Below are 16,188 nucleotides of genomic sequence, written 5' to 3' on the forward strand. Positions count from 1 at the left end.
TATATATTTACTATTTTAGTGCAGTCTTCAATAGGGATCATTATCCTATTTAATAGACTACATTTTTCAAAGCTTTGTTGGCAATAAAGTTGGTATCATAAAAATTATATTCACTAAAATAAATCTTTCTAACAAAGAGTTGGCAGATGTAAATTATAATGAAAGACTCTAATTTATTTGAGCCCCTAATTTGTTAAAAATTCTTTAAAGAAACATCATCTGTATTTTCTTTGATCATTTTCCATTATGTCTACAGTGTATGTCAGGCTTATTTCAGTTAGATTTAAGCAAAAATTACTTTTTCTTTTAAAAATATAGCATTCATAGTCTTTCCTGCTGTCATTTGTGTATTTCACCAAGTATACTTTTTGTTTTCTATCAACTTGCAACCATTAAAAACCCTGTCCATAATAAAATAAAGGTATTTACACGTGATATAGTCACAGTAATCATAAATGGCATATGGAAACATAGCTGAGTTTATTCACTCAGAAAATAGTGTCTGCAGTAGGCAGGAACTATATTAGACAATGAAGACTCAACAGTGAGCCAGACAGACACAATTCCTAATGCATGTAGCTTATTATCAACAGAAGAACACTTGCTCCAGCTATATATTCATTCGCTTTTTCTTTCCACTCATCCACGTGTAGTGAACACAGAGAGCATTGCTGAAGCCCACTGTGACACAGCAATGCTGAGTCTGAAGTGAAGGATCCCAAAGATGCCTTTTGTACCTATGCCCCCACCTATAGAGCCCCCAAAAAGAAATTGGATTTTTATAGATTCTTATGGAACCAATTATTAGGGCTTAAAATTCAAAATAATTTTTTAACTGCTGAATTTGATTTTCATTTGTCTGCTTAACTTCCTATCCTTTGGTAAGCATGAGAAACATGACCTACCAGCTAAGAATCCAAGGCTGAAACCAGTCTATATGGGTTAAAGCCTCACTTCTTCTATTTTCAAGTTCTAGGACCAAAAACATGTGACATACCTCATTCCTTTCAATGTGAAATAGAGATGATACTAATGTTGACCCAACTGATTTATTGTGGCTTATTGGAGGGATTATATGAATTAATGCATGTAAAATAGTAAAGAGTACTGCTTGGTATGTATCAGGTACTCAATAAATGCTAAATATTATGATACTATTATAATAAAAAAATCCTTCCCCAACAGATATGCATTGGGGAAAATTTTTATTTATATTTATATTATTGTAAATTATTCCAGATTCTTTTTCAATTTTTTTTTCTTTTGGTGTTGAGAAGAATCTTTGTCAAGAGTGAAAAACATGACCTAATTTTGGTAAATAGATGAAAGCTGCATTTTAGGTGTTTCTCTCTCTGAAGACGTTTCATGGCTTAACATGGGACTTGCCAATTTTGTCAGGTTCCCTGTGCAGCAAAAGCACAGAATAGATATTGTGAGGCTGAGCTAAGCGTGGCCCCTAACATTAAGTGCCTTGATGGATGGTTTGCAAGGTTTCCCCCAGCAATTCAAGAATGCCAGGAAGGAGTGGGCCAAGAAGGAGAGTTACGGCTCTTTGCAAACCCTGAAGGAGCTGTTCTCAGTCTGCACTTGACATGTCTGAGGGTTTAGAGGACTGTACTGTGTGGTGCAGCTGAATCCCCAGTGTGCTGTGTTCCCAGGGAAGAAAACCAACAACAACAGATCCAACAACTCAGACCATTTGCTAAATGGGCTTCCTTGCAAGTGGGGCTCTGGGAGGAATCTCACAATTTCCTGCCACTTTGTCTCTGAAGGGTAAGCAAGGAGAGCCGTTCCCATTTCAGCTGCTTTCATTTCTTGAGACTATATGGCTGTCTTTGCTTTTCATTTTTGCTTCCATTCCAATACTTGCTTTCATCGGCTTCATCTTTTGTGCTGCCTGACAACACTCAAACTTGAGATCAAGTTCAAGTCAGACCTCTGAATTTCACGAGTTGGGGGTTTGGGCATGGAATATTTCTCATATATGTTTTAGCCTTAAAGAAGACAGAATGTGGAGGGAGGGAGCCTGATGATCCCAGCCCAAATAAAGCAAGACATCCAACCCAGTTGATGTCTCACAGAAACACTCTACTCACAAGGTTCACACCCAAGTTTCCAAAGAACCATTTGTTGTCTGAATGTACTAACATTATTAATTATTATTATTATTATTTTTTGCTGAGATATGCTTTCATGTAACTAGTATAAATAAAGTTTAATAATTCTCTAGAGACCAGATTCCAGTTTCTGGCACAGGATTTTGTAATCAAGTCTTTGAAACACATTCTGTTTGATAAACACTGCTGTTCTCTTTAGAACCTAACGCCACATTTTAAACTTCAAAATGGCCCGGTTTCATCATCTAAAATACAGCAATTCATATTCAGTAAGACCTCCCCTAGCTACAGCCCTAACTAGCTGATCTTTGATGTTTGCTTTAATATTTTTGGGTCCCATTCATCATTTGAATGGATCTCTGTGGCTTGTTGGCTTACCCAGCAGGGAAAGGGCCTGGAGTCTGAAAGACTTAAGCTAATGATTATCTTGGCCCAGACAGTATAATATCGTGATTTGAATGTCCTCACCTCTCAAGTACCTAATGTTCTCTCTTCCACAGTTCTTGAAGAAATGATGCATCTGACACTTTTAAGAAATCAGAACTGTAATGTGTCAGTAACTGAGTTTAAGGGGAATTCTTATTCATCATCAAATACCTGGAAAAAAGTACAGAAATGATTCAGAAAACTTCTCTTTTTGATAGTTGAGGAAACTGAAGAGAAGAGCTTTTCATAATAGCGGCAAAGATCTTTTAAATTTCCTTAATTAATTATATATATATATATATATATATATATATATATATATATATATATAATCTATATCTATGAGATGTCCAAGGGAAAGCCTGGTTTTGGTGAGGAATAGTATGTGAGGAGAAGACTTTGATGAATAAAATAAGGAACATAAGGATTTTAATAAATGAAGTGAAGACATAGTGGAAGGAATAAGGGGAGTAAGGGGTCGGGGTTGTATAAGACTATAGTGAGTGAAGAGAAAAGCGGAATGTATTTGGTCTGGACCCACAAACACTGGTAATACAATTAATTAATTATTGAAAATTAAACACAGTGATTGATATATTAGATGTTCCATATGTATTTGCTCCATTTTTTTGTTCTACCACCACTATGTAATCAAATGTATTTCCTGCTTCTTGTACATGCTCGGTAATGCTTGATTCAGGAAGAGAAGTAGACGTGGGTAGAAGCTGATCAGGCAGATAGCGTGAAGAGGGAATTGCATATGGCATGAATTTGGTAAAGACCAGGTTATGTATGTATGAGCAAACATGGGCTAGTATGGTGGGCAAAGAGAGGGATACAGCTGAAGAAAAGACAGTTACTTCTCACAGGTTCTAAAAGAAGTCAAATCTTCCTTTGGTTTCAGAAGCTCAGAAGCACAGGAATGATGAGACCCCTGTGGTTTCACCAGTACCCTGCTATCTACATATTTCCTGGATGCACTTCCATTAACGAGGTAAAGATTGTAGAGATGTAGAACCCTCTGAGAAGTGGATTTAACTCCATCACTTCTATTTCATTCGTTTTTATCTTAGTGTGTTTAAAATGCTGGAATGGCTGGGCTTCTGCTTATTTTAATATGATATAAAGAAAGTATAACTCTCCAGTGTCATCTTGCACACTGGTGCTCTGAAGACTGAAATAGAAAGAGAATGTTTGAGTCATTGCCATGGCCGATGGTTATTTTCCAGTTTCCTCCCTGTTAACATGTGGTCATTAATGTTCTGTGATAAAACATATGGCTCTACAGCTTTGCGTGGTTTCTTGCTATTAAAGAGGCCATGGTGTTTGGGCATACCTCAAACTCCACAGCACATTTGGTCCCACCCTACATGTCTAGCTGATTTCCTTCCACTACATGTACATACTGTGCTCCAAAAATCATTCTAGACTTTTCACTTTTCTCTCCAAACATGCTTCAGTACCTTCATGCTTGCTGTTCTTTCTTACTGGATTGCCCTTCCCTTCTTCCATGACTGGGGATCTGCATCTCATCCTTCAATTTTATTTAAACTTTGGCTTTTTATGTAGAACCTTTAAGGACTTCCCTGCGATGAATTAATCCCAATTATATGTCCTCACAGTATTTTTTTTTTTTTTAGCATTTTTAGCTCAATAAAATCTACTGGAACATATCTCAGCTAATTGTCTTATTTTCTCAATACAACTATTTATTTAATGTCTTCTTTCCAAAACACTGTATTTGACATAAAGATAATTTTTAAAACCAAGAGTAGCTCATTGTTAAAGCAGATCTGTCACTATTTTCCTCTAATTGCCTAAAGTTGAGCTTGTGCATTTTTTAACACAGCTAGTCAAGATTCTGCAGGATGACCTTTGGTCTTGGGCAGTTGTGTTTGAGGACATGAGGGTTCATTGTTTTTCCGTACTTACTACTGAGCAATTTTGGCAGTTTCACCTTTTGAATTAAGAGAACAATTTTCAATGTGTTGAAGAACACTAGAGTTTTATATTCATTTCTTACTTGATTAAACTTTTTTTGGGGGGGAGGTGTACTAGAGGTTGAACTCAGGGGCGCTTTACTACTGAGCTACATCAGTCCTTTTTATTTTTTTATTTTGAGGCAGGATGTTACTAAGTTACTGAGGCTGGCCTCAAACTTGTGTTCCTCTTGCCTTAGCCTCCTGAGTCACTGGGATAAGAGTCACATGCCACTATCCCCAATTTGATTAAACTTTTGATTTTGCCTTTTCCTTAACTGAATTACATGTAACTCAAAATTAAACAGATTCCTTCAGAAATTGTCTGAAAGTTTTAATGGTCAGCTATTCAGAATTTGCCTGATAGTCCATCAAGGCCTGTGTATTCCCTTTGAACTCTTTGAGCTTTGAACATTCCATGAACATTTCCAAAATTTGGCAACTTTTATGGTCTTAATTGCATGCTTTCTCATGTGACAGCAATTGATGGCCTAATAGAACTTTTATTTTAAGGCCACATCATAATTTATTCTTTTTGAAGACCATAAAAACTATACCAGTATAAATTTAATGTAATGTTTAACAGTTTCATTCTCATGCTCACTCTTCAATATCTTATTCTTTTTGATTTTCTTCCTGGGAGGAGACTTGAGGAACTTCGAATGCTTCACAAGAATCAAGGAGAGAATACAAGAATTACAGGGAGAAGTCAGTATGAAAATCTCCAATATTAGTGTATGGGTTTTCAAGGTATCTTCCACCTCATTCTGAAACTTATTTGAAAAAAGGCAGGGCTTGAATTTGACCTTGAAAATGTAACAACAAGAGCTGAAAAGAGTAGAAGTGTTGAAATGTAAGAGGGTAGATTAATATGACACCTTCATTTTAATAAGAAACCAAGGTCGATATTAAGATCCTTTCCAAGATCATACAACTAAGTAATCTCAGAAAGCTTAAACTTTTCAGAGGCAAGTGAGCTGGCCTGGCTAAAACAGAGAGGATCAGGTTTTATTTATTTTTGGAAGCATAAGAACATTGGTATGTGCAACTGCCTTGGGGTAAAGATGCACATATTGGCTACATCTGCATGTCCTTCCAAACATTCCCATACATATGGGTATGAATCATAAATAACATTGATTGTGAGATATGAGTGCAATGAGCTCCATATTTCTGTGACATAATTTTAAATCCCATCTCCAACTTAGGCTCTGCTTGTAGCGGTATTGCCCCTGGCCCAATACATGCTAAGTGAATTGTTTCAGATACCTGACATATAAAGACAATAGCCTGACAGTTTTAGAAGTATTCCCTTGTCTTTGTCATATATTGTCTGTAACAACAAAAACCTGGAAACCACCTGCATATTAAAAAAGTAGAATCTTTAAAAAAATAAATCATCACCAGTCTCCAGTGTATGCATATCCATAAGTGAAAGAGAAACCAGAGATAGGATAATATATATTTTTATGCTTATGAGCATTTAAATTAAATATTCATGTTTATATATGAAAAATTTCCAGATGCAAACAAAATAATTAACAGCAGTCACTCTGTAGAGAGGGATTGGGGATATGGAGGAGAGAGAAGCTCATCTTCTACTACATATTATTTATATACAATATTCCTGCCTCCCCCCATATTTTACAATAATTAAATAAACACATACTTTACATATGACACATTTCCCTTAAAGGCCTTTAGGTAAAGTATGAAAAATTGAGCTAAATTTCTATTTCTTTCTTAATTTTTGGTTTTCTTTTATGGTTGCTGTGCTAATGATAGTGTCTGTTTCCTTTCAGATCCAAGCCTTTCCCTCTGTAGTTTGCATGGTAGATAATGAAACCATGTAAACTACCTTCCCAGATTCTCTATCCAGTGGCTTCCGTTTGGCCAGTGGGAGGTACTGGAACAATATGAAGGGAAGATGGTGGGGTGGTTCTAGAGTGTTCCCCACCCCTTTGCAGCTGGTGGCAGCTCTGGTTGGTCTCCTCAGTGGCTCCAGGTCTCTCCATACTCCCAGCTTCCAACAGGCAGTTCTGTCTGAGTTTTTGCTCCCTTTTGAGTCTAGTTTATAAACTACTCTAGGGGTACATATTGTCCCTTCCTTTATTATTCCAGTTTAAGGATATTAGCAGCTTTCTGCTGTTACTAATTTTTAGGGTAACACCTTTTTCCAAACCCTGCTTGCTGTTTTGACTCTTCTCATATATTCATAACTATCTCTGATATTATATTATTTATTTCATTATATGTCAGGAATCTGTTTTGCTAGATAGGCCCTTACTCATAAATTTGCTATTGAAAATGAGATATTTTCACCTCTCTCTTGTTCTCTTTAAAAAAATAATAAGTTATTATTTGTATGTAGGATAACAATTATCTTTAAATATGAATTTTGTTATTCATAACCTTATTCATTTTCATATTTTAATTTTGAAGATATTTCTAAAGACTCCACCTGGGACACTTAGGGCCCAGTCTTCTGATTTGGCTATTTCAGTGTGGATTTCCTGTTTGACTCAGGAGTTGTTTGAGAATGTTTCAGTTCTCAATGTGTTGGCCTTAGTTTTTATTGTAAAGTCAAGTGTAATAGCAATCTAGTTATAAAACATGATAAATAAAATATACTATTTCATATTAGAGAATTTATTGAGATTTTCTTTAGGAGGTATAATATTGATAACTTAATACATTTTTCATATGCTTTTATTTTTATTGTTTAGATATATATGAAAGTATTCTGTGTGCCTTTAAAAGTTGCTTCATTGATTTTTATATATGTATATGACATCCAAATTAATATTTATGTTACTTAACTTTTTTCTATATTGGTACATATTTTTGATCTATATCGTCTTTCAGAGATTGTGTATATGTTTTCTGTTACTATTCATTTATGTCTGTTTCTTTTTGCATTTTTTTCCAGTTTTGCTTTATGTATTTTAATAATATATTATTTGGTGCTTAGAATCAGGATAGTTAGATCATTACAGAGTTTATAACTCATCACTAACAAATCTTTGTCATCCTTTGACCAATATAGTACCTTTTACTTTGAATTTTAACTTATTAATTATTAATTAACCTTAACTGGGAATGTTTTTTTCCTACTATAACTTTTTTATTTTTTTATAGTTGGTGTTCTTCTCTTCATGAATGTGCATGTTGGGCCTTATTTGTCTTTTATATACATTTTTCATTTTTCTTTAATTATTCTGTCTAGTGATTTCTTTATTTTTATTCTATTCATTTTATTCAGTGTTCTCAAATCTAACCTCCATAATTAATTCTGTAGCTTTGATGGTATTCATTAAAAAGCTTCTGCTTCTTAAAGCAGATTTTCTTTCTGAATGGATCATATTTATTTCTTCTGTTCTTTTGCTGAGTTCTGCCAGCTCACTTTTAATATCCGCCTATTGGCTTGCCTTTTGGTCTGTGAGCCATTCTCTTTTGTTCTAAATGCTTTTATTTTTTTTAAGGCTCTATTTCTTTGACTTAAAAAGTATCACTGAAAAGTATTTGATTAAATCCTGTATTTTTTCAATAATCGTAGCATGTGATTTTTTGTGTCTCTTTTACGTTATTTTTTTCAGTTTTCTTTTTCTTGTAGTATCTATACAAAGTTGGTGTTATGCCAGCTGCTTTCTGATATTTTTTCCCATCTTTAAATGGGGCCATTCTTTGAGGGCCAGCTGTTTGTTGAAACATAGTCCGAGAAAGGGCTGGGGAGCAAGCTGGGGCAGCAGATAGCTTTATTATGGTTATGCTGTTTCAATTCTATTTCTAAAATTTCTGCCTGGGACAACAGAGTTTCATTCACTTTCCCACATAGATATGCTCTTTCAGTTTACTTGCAATGGAGCTATGTCCTGGGAATTAGTGTTTATTCATTGTACTTTACCAATTTTTTAACAGTAGCTGTGAGGCATCTCTCCTTGCCACATACCAGCCTACTACTTTTAAAGATGGCGTGTTGGCCTCATTCCTCATTTGGCTCCACCTTGCCTGTCACTCTCTACCACTTGCTGTTTCAAATAAGAAATCACTGGTCAGGCGCCTCAGGGCTGTGTCTCCTTCCGTTTTAGGATTCCACGCTCTGCCTGAGGTCTGTTAAGGTATGCATCTATTATGCTCAATTGAATCCAAATCTCACTATATTCCTCATAGTTTTTGATTTGGTATTGTAGTAGCTAATATCATTTAAAATGGAATTTCCTTGTTTTTCTTCCTTTTTGTTCTTTTCAGACAGTTTCAGAGAAGAGAATAAGATGTAGGTAGGAGCACTTTTACATTGCAACCTCTAAGTCTGTAGGCCAGTGGTTGTAAAACTTGTAATACGAATGTCTGGGATCACCCCCAAGAGTTTCCCATTTAGCAGTCTGAATCAGTGAGGCCCTAGAGTTTGTACTGATTCGAGTTCCTAGACGATATTGATGATACTTCACTACAAACCACACTTCCAAAACCCCAGCAGGAGGCTAGTTATTTAATAGTAAAGCCATCCCTGGACTTCCCTAGTAAGAGACAGATTTGAATCCCAAGTCATGAATGTCAGTTAAAATTTTGCTTAGTTCTTCACATAAAAAGGGAAACTGGCAGATGTTTGTGATATTGCTGTGTTAAGACTTTCCAAAAGTCCAGTGAAAATGTTTATAGCCATTGACTCAGTGGGAAGTTTTGTTCACTTTTTCCCTCAAATAAGCAATTTTACTCAAGATTGAGTTAGATCTTTTTCTGGTTGACCTTACATTTTTTTCTAAATGTAATTAATTTGTAGCCTTCTAATTCACAGTTTACATAAATGGGCACTTCTTTGCCTGAATTCCTATTCACATTTTTAGCCTTAAACCATTCGGTAGATTTCTGGCATATTGAACTGAGCCTTGCCATTTGGCTAAGAATAGTCTACCTGAATGCTTTTCACTCTGGACAATATATTTTCAGGTTCAACAATTTGATGGCTTTCTCATCCCTATCTTAATTTCCCCAATTTAGGACAGAGATTTCCCCCAATAAATTCCATGTTTAATCTGGCAGGAAGCCCCCAAACACTTGAAACTCAATGATTCAGTTTCATCTATAGGAAACTAAATATTTTAAAGAAGTAATGAACTTTAAAAAAAAATCATGCTGGGAATTGAACCCAGGGCCTCATGCATGTTAGGCAAGGGCTGCTGTACAATTGAACTACACCCTCAGCCAAGATAATGAATTGTAATTACAGATTAATTATGAAACCTCTGCCTTTGTAATAAACTTTAGTTGGGTAAATGACTCTTCAAACTTGAAAATTCAGGAGCTGCATCTGGGGAAATAATTTAATCTTTTGTTTATAGACCATGGTCACTTTTTTTTTTCCCCCGTGTGATTTCTGCTGCTTAAAAATTGTAAACTACTGTACATGGAGTTCATACCTGAATCTATGCTGGAAGCTGGAGCGTAATCCCTGAATTGTTAATCTATATCAGAAGTGCTTATCTATAATAATGAAAAGTGTTATATTCCCTTTCAAAAAAATGTAATGCTGTTAATTAAAGGAGGGCAGAATGGGTCTTTAGTTTCAGCAAAGGTTCCAGAAGCATTTATTGAGTTTAAACTGAGTTCAGAGCTGTGTGCCTGGGAAAACTATCTGAAGATATGCACAGTTTTTGGAAGAGCCAAACAGTGAGGATGTCATGGCATTTTCAATTCTTTCATGCTATTTTTTTTAAAACAATCTTTGTTTAATAGACCTGGCCTATGACTACATAGATAGCTACAAATAATTTATAGAAATACTCATTAAAATCAAGAAGAAAAAGAATTAGGAACCAAGGAGGAAGTTTACTTAAAAAATCAGCTGGAACAGCTGAAAAACGATATTAATAAATAACAAGGTGACAACTCTCAGGCCTTCCAAAATACTTTTGTTCTTGTGCCACCTGACCCCATGGTTTTGGATATAACCTGGAGTGTTTGCTACCCTGAGGTCAGCCATCACACTCTCTATCACTCACTTGGCAAAGGCCCTTTTTTCTCATAGTTCGAGGCTACTGTGAGACACACTTGATTAAACCAAAGGCACAAGATGTATAGTTAGGTGATAGTCATACTTCCCTCAACTAAATAACTTTCTTGGTATGTCATTTCCACAGTGTGCCCTTAGCATTTCAGGGAGAGCTACAGGCCTCTCAATTCACAGCCATAGAATTTCTGCTGGTAATGGGGTGCTTCCCCTGGGCACTGAGATCTGTCTGCTTTACCTTCCTACCTGCATGCTTTCTCTTCTTACTAGGGTGGTTATTTAATGGAATTCTGTTTATTTTTCTCTCTCAAAAAACAATACTGTTAATAATAATAGCAACTGCTGTACTTATATATATTTTTCTAAATTTCACACCAATTTTAGTATACTGGTCTTAATATTTCCATTTCACAATAAGAAATAGACAAGATTCTCCAGCTAGTGACAGTACTATGATTTAAAAGTACATTTGTCTAGATCCAAAAGCCATCCTCTATTCCCTATACCACTTTATGATATTGCTTTGCTTTATTTTTTTGTTCTAATTAGTTATATATGCCAGTAGAATGCATTTTGACATATCATACATAAATGGAGTATAACTTCTCATTATTCTGGTTGTATATGATGTAGAATTATACCAGCCATGTAATCATATATGTATATAGGGTGATAATGTCTGATTCATCCTACAGTCCTTCCTACACCTGAAAAGTAGACACAGAAATTGCTCTCCTTTGCTTTTATGATACAGTACTGTGGTCTTTGACTAGGGCTTTGGTGTCCCAGACAGAGTTACTAATTTTCAGAGACTAAAGTAGACAAACAATGGACTCAGTAAGATTTCCAAAGTGATACATGATCGCTGTTTGTCAAACTCCCCAACTCAAGCTGAATTATGGAAATTAAGCCCTCATAAGCCCAGTTGACAGAAAGCTGCACAGTTTAGGTGGCTGATTTTGTACAAGGGATCTTTCTTAGAGCTTAGAATAGGAACATCTGACTCCCCATAGGGGCTGACCAGTTGAAAATGTCCACTGTCCTTAACAAATCTCAGAGATTTGACCAGGGAAGTAGAAAGCGGATTTAGCTTGGCATGTGAAGCCGCTGATTGAAAGCATTTCAAGTATGCAACCTAGACTTGTTTTTCCCCCCAAAAAAGGACTAATATGGAAATCATGGCTCATAGAGACCCCTCCGGAAGTTCTTCAAATTACTATGAATATCATTCTTTCTCATAAGCTAAATGTACATGCAGCTCAGGAATAAAGCATTCTAGCTATGTATTTGTTAAAGACTAGGCCTGTACTGGAATTTTGTAGCATCAATGGGAGCAAAAAAAAAAAATAAAAAAGAAAGAAAAGAAAGAAAAAAAAAGAATTCATTGAATCATAGTGCAAGTACTAGCTGTGAGTGTTAAATCTCAAGATCAGCTGTCTACTCAAAAACTAGAACCAAAAGGCTTTACAAGGGCTGAATATCCATGCTAATGCATTTCATCAACACAACCAGGAATTAGTTATAAATATTAATGCCTTCATTTAAGAAGGAATAGGAAAACCCATCGAGAAAAAGGAAATCAGAGCGTTTTGTGAAGCTTTGCAAAATAAAAATATAAAAAATAATCATCAGGCCTGTGAACTCAGAATAAATGCTCATCTTCTAGATCCTTTTGTACTGTGTAGTACTTCTCACAGCAGTAAATGTTGGCAGGAAGAACATTTATTCACAGTGAATATACTTAGAACTTTTTTGTAGAGCTCAGATATTTAGGACAAATGAACAGAAACAAGAACAACAACCAAGGCCTAAAAAGGGATTGAAAAAAATGGAAGAATTTTTGAGTTTCCTTAATGCCTATGTGCAGTGGACTGAATGTTTGTGTCCTCCCCAATTCTGTGTTGGATTCCTAACTTCCAAGGTGATAACATGAGGAGGTGTGATGTGGGTAAGTAATGAGGTCATGAGGCTGGCTGTTCACAAGAGGGATTAGTGACTTTATAAAAGAGACCCGAGAGAGCTCTCTTGCCCTTTTCTACTGTGTAAGGACATATGTGAAGTCAGCCATCTGCCAGCTGGGAGAAGTCCTTTATCAGAATTGACCATGCTGTCCCCCTGATCTCAGACTTCCTGCCTCCAGAACTATTAGACACATTTTTGTTGTTTGTAAGTCACTGGGTCTATGGTATTTTGTAATAACAGCCCAAACTGACTGATAGTGTGGCTGAAATTTATGTGATGTTTCAGTGAACATCAGACACACTGATATTCTCTGAACTCTTGTGCTCATGACCTGTTTGCTGGGGCCAGGGTTGGACAAACGACCGTCCTTTTTGCTGGCAAGTTGGACTTCTGAGGGCCAATGCTGGCCCACAATGTCAGATGTGAGGCTCCCCAGATGGACTGACTTCTCTCTTCTTTCTTGTGCCTTGGCACTTTGTACATAGAGCTAAAGTTGTATTTACACATTCACCTCTCTCAGGGAGCAGGAATATATGATGTTAAGAGGCTGAATCTTGTATCAATTCCCACAATGTCCCCCTTATCCCTAGTTATCTAACTCATTACTGTTAAGGCACTTTTAAATCTCTTGATATCTTTGGTCATTTTTTGTTTTGTTTTGGGGTTGGGGAGGAAGAAACGAGAATGGTTAACTCACATTTAGTTCAGGGGACTATTTTCAATTCATATGGTTAAAGAAGTGAGTTTCAAAAAACTGACTATTCATGAGTTTTAGAGATGGTTATGATTTATGTATGAGGTGTCCCCCAAAAGCTCATGTGTGAGACAATGTAAGAATGTTCTGAGGTGAAATGAGTGGGCTATATAACTAGTGGATTAATCCATCGATGTGAATTAACTGGGTGGTAACTATAGGCAGCTAGAGTATGGCTGGAGGAAGGAGGCCATGGGATATGACTCTGGGTTAATATTTTGTCCTTGGTCAATGGAACTCTCTTTCTCTCTGCTTCCTGGTTGCTGTGTCCTGAGCTGCTTTCCTCTGCTGTGCCCTCTGCCATGATGTTCTGCTTCACCTTGAGCTTGAAGATATGGAGTCAGCTGACTATGGACTGAACCTATTAAACTGTGAGCCAAAATAAATCTTTCCTCCTTTCAAAAGTTGTTCTTGTCAGGTATTTTGTCACAGTGATGAAAAAGCTGACTAAATCAGAGATTTGGGGGGCAGCGCTTCCTTGGAGCCCAGGTGGAAAGTGAGGTACAGAGTTGGCTGAGTCATGCTTTTGCAATCTACAGATGGAAACACGGAAGCTTCTGGAGGTTGGTCTTTTTGCTGGCAAGTTGGACTTCTGAGGGCCAATGCTGGCCCACAATGTCAGATGTGAGGCTTCTCAGGCCTAAAGATATACTTTCCAAAAAATTGTAACCGAACTTCCCAATGAAGTTCCTGGGAAGTCCTTGGCCATTCGATTCTTTCTGTGAGTCAGGAGAGAGCCGAGAGAGCTTATGATCCAGAACTTCAGATGAACCAGCCAGCCATGAGCTATCCCAATCTAAGTTGCGAGAAGTAACATTCTGATGGGGACAGTGTTGGGGTATTTGGGGATGTTATGACTGATATTAGACAGAACTACTTTCATTCTGGAGTAAATGATGAAGAAGCAAAAAGACCCAGATAGTAATCTCTACAGAGAACCACCCTCGGAGGCACATGAGACACCCTCCTCTCTTTTCTTTTTGTTTTCTGTCATGGTTTTTGTTTCTCCTGTCAATGTCAGTGTGAGGGTGATAGAAAATAGTGAGTTATTATCCTTATGAGCATTGATGGAAACTATCCGTATTAGTCAGTTTCCCACCAGGAAAACAGAAACCACCCAGATTATTTAATAGATGGACTTGGTTATACACATATGATGGGAGACCTTAGAAACCAAATAGGAAACAACCCAGATATTAGCAACAAGGGAAGCCTTATCAAGGGACACAAAAGGGATGGACATTTTTATGGGATCCCAAGGGTTTCTGGGGTCATCCTGTGAAATTTGGAACTACAGAGCGTCTTTCTTGCCATGTATTTCTGCCATGGAGCAGAAATAGAGGTAGAAATTCCCAGACTGGTCCTTTTCTCTTGCTCTCGAATATCCTTACAAGTCGCATCTCATTAGCTAAAGCCAGAAGCTTGCTGGGGACCTGGGGAATACAGCCTGCAGGGGTCAGTGCCTCCTTGATACAGAGCAATCATAGGAGTAGGAAAGCAATGGGGAGTAGTCTATTCTTTATAGTAGTATTCTGGGTAATATGATAGAGAAAAATGGTGTGTGTGTGTGTGTGTGTGTCTGGTGGGGTGGTGATTGGGAGGGTGTCTGAAATTGAGAGAAATTCTTAACTTTACTGCCAGAAAAGTTGAAGTTTATGCTGGCTTGATTCTCAGCTTTCAGACCAAGGGATCATATTCAATGTGAATTCATTTCACAGACTTTAATAAACATTATAATCTGCCACCAGTTCAAATGAGCTTATCTAAGACTGTATTCCAAATGAATAGTAGCAGGTAGATTTTTATTCTAAAATGTAGAAACACCAAACAATTGAATTAAGTGGTGTTTGGTCTTTACACTGAAACATTAATGCTCAATTCTCATTATAGTAATCAGAGAAGAATTAAACTTAGAGGAAGCAAATATATTTATTTCAGTTTATTTGTGATGTTGTCACCGAAAGGCAAACTTGTTTGTATAAAATACAAGTCGTCTTAAAGATTTCACATAAAAACCAAATATTGAAGGGTTGAAAACATTTAATTAACCTTTTGTTTTCTTTTTTTCATTCTTATGTGTCTCTTGTTTTTGCTTTTTTTCAGCCAAGAGAGACAGTACTGAAATATCATTAAAAAAATGTTGATTTTGCAGTATTTCTCTGCCCTTGAGAACAGGAAATACCTAGAATTCTGCGAGTAAGATGGTTCTTATGAAATTTCTCGTGTAATTTTTATAATGAAGGGAATTAAATATGTTTGGATGAGTATCCAGTATTGGGAACTTTGTCACTCTGATGCTTTAGATCCATCAACATTTCCCCCAAATATTCCCTCTTCTATATGTTAGGGAATACATTTAAGATCAAATAATGAGGATAATTGAGTCTGTGCTGGTTTTGGATTTCATACTCTTTATGAATGTGAAATAGATTAAATAGAGGACACTTGAGAAGTAATGAATTCCAACAATAATATCAATTGTTGTAAGAAAAAAGCCGAGCGAGTGACTTTTCAACAGCTTTAAAGTGGTATCCACGACACTTTCTTCTCTTCAGAAGGAGAGATGTTTAGGCAGGTGGGTAGTTACAGTCAGCTCTCTGAAGACCTAAACAGGCTACCTAAACAGATTTTTGGCTTGCATGGTGAACTCCTGGTCGTCTGAATCATGAAACTGCTTTAGCAATAAATTCACAAAGCAATGTCACATAAAGGCCAAAGTTAAAAAGTCATGCTATTCCCATGCCTTCCTTATATCCTGGGAAAGAATGACTTTTCTTCTTTGTATTTAGTTTCTAGCTACAGATAATTAGATTGGCTTAGTCCACATTTTGGGGGTTGGGGAAGCAGACTAGTTATTCACTGAGTGTCCATTGTGTTCTGTTCACTGGGCGAAGTGCATGGCAATGCTCAGGAGGAAGAACAGGCATTATTCAATGCATAAGT

General features: G+C 36.6%; 1 long non-coding RNA gene across 6 annotated transcripts in view; it reads left to right on the forward strand.

Moving 5' to 3' along the window:
* LOC107136370 overlaps positions 1-16,188 on the forward strand; it is a 41,925-nt gene that overhangs the window by 3,479 nt on the left and 22,258 nt on the right. For all 6 annotated transcript variants that reach the window (XR_007347685.1, XR_007347686.1, XR_001502683.2 and 3 more), the window contains exon 2: positions 3,448-3,537. This is a non-coding gene — a long non-coding RNA (uncharacterized LOC107136370). The remainder of the gene's footprint in view (positions 1-3,447; positions 3,538-16,188) is intronic.

Source organism: Marmota marmota, unplaced genomic scaffold (genome assembly GCF_001458135.2).
Source record: "Marmota marmota marmota unplaced genomic scaffold, marMar, whole genome shotgun sequence".
Lineage (NCBI taxonomy): Eukaryota > Metazoa > Chordata > Mammalia > Rodentia > Sciuridae > Marmota > Marmota marmota.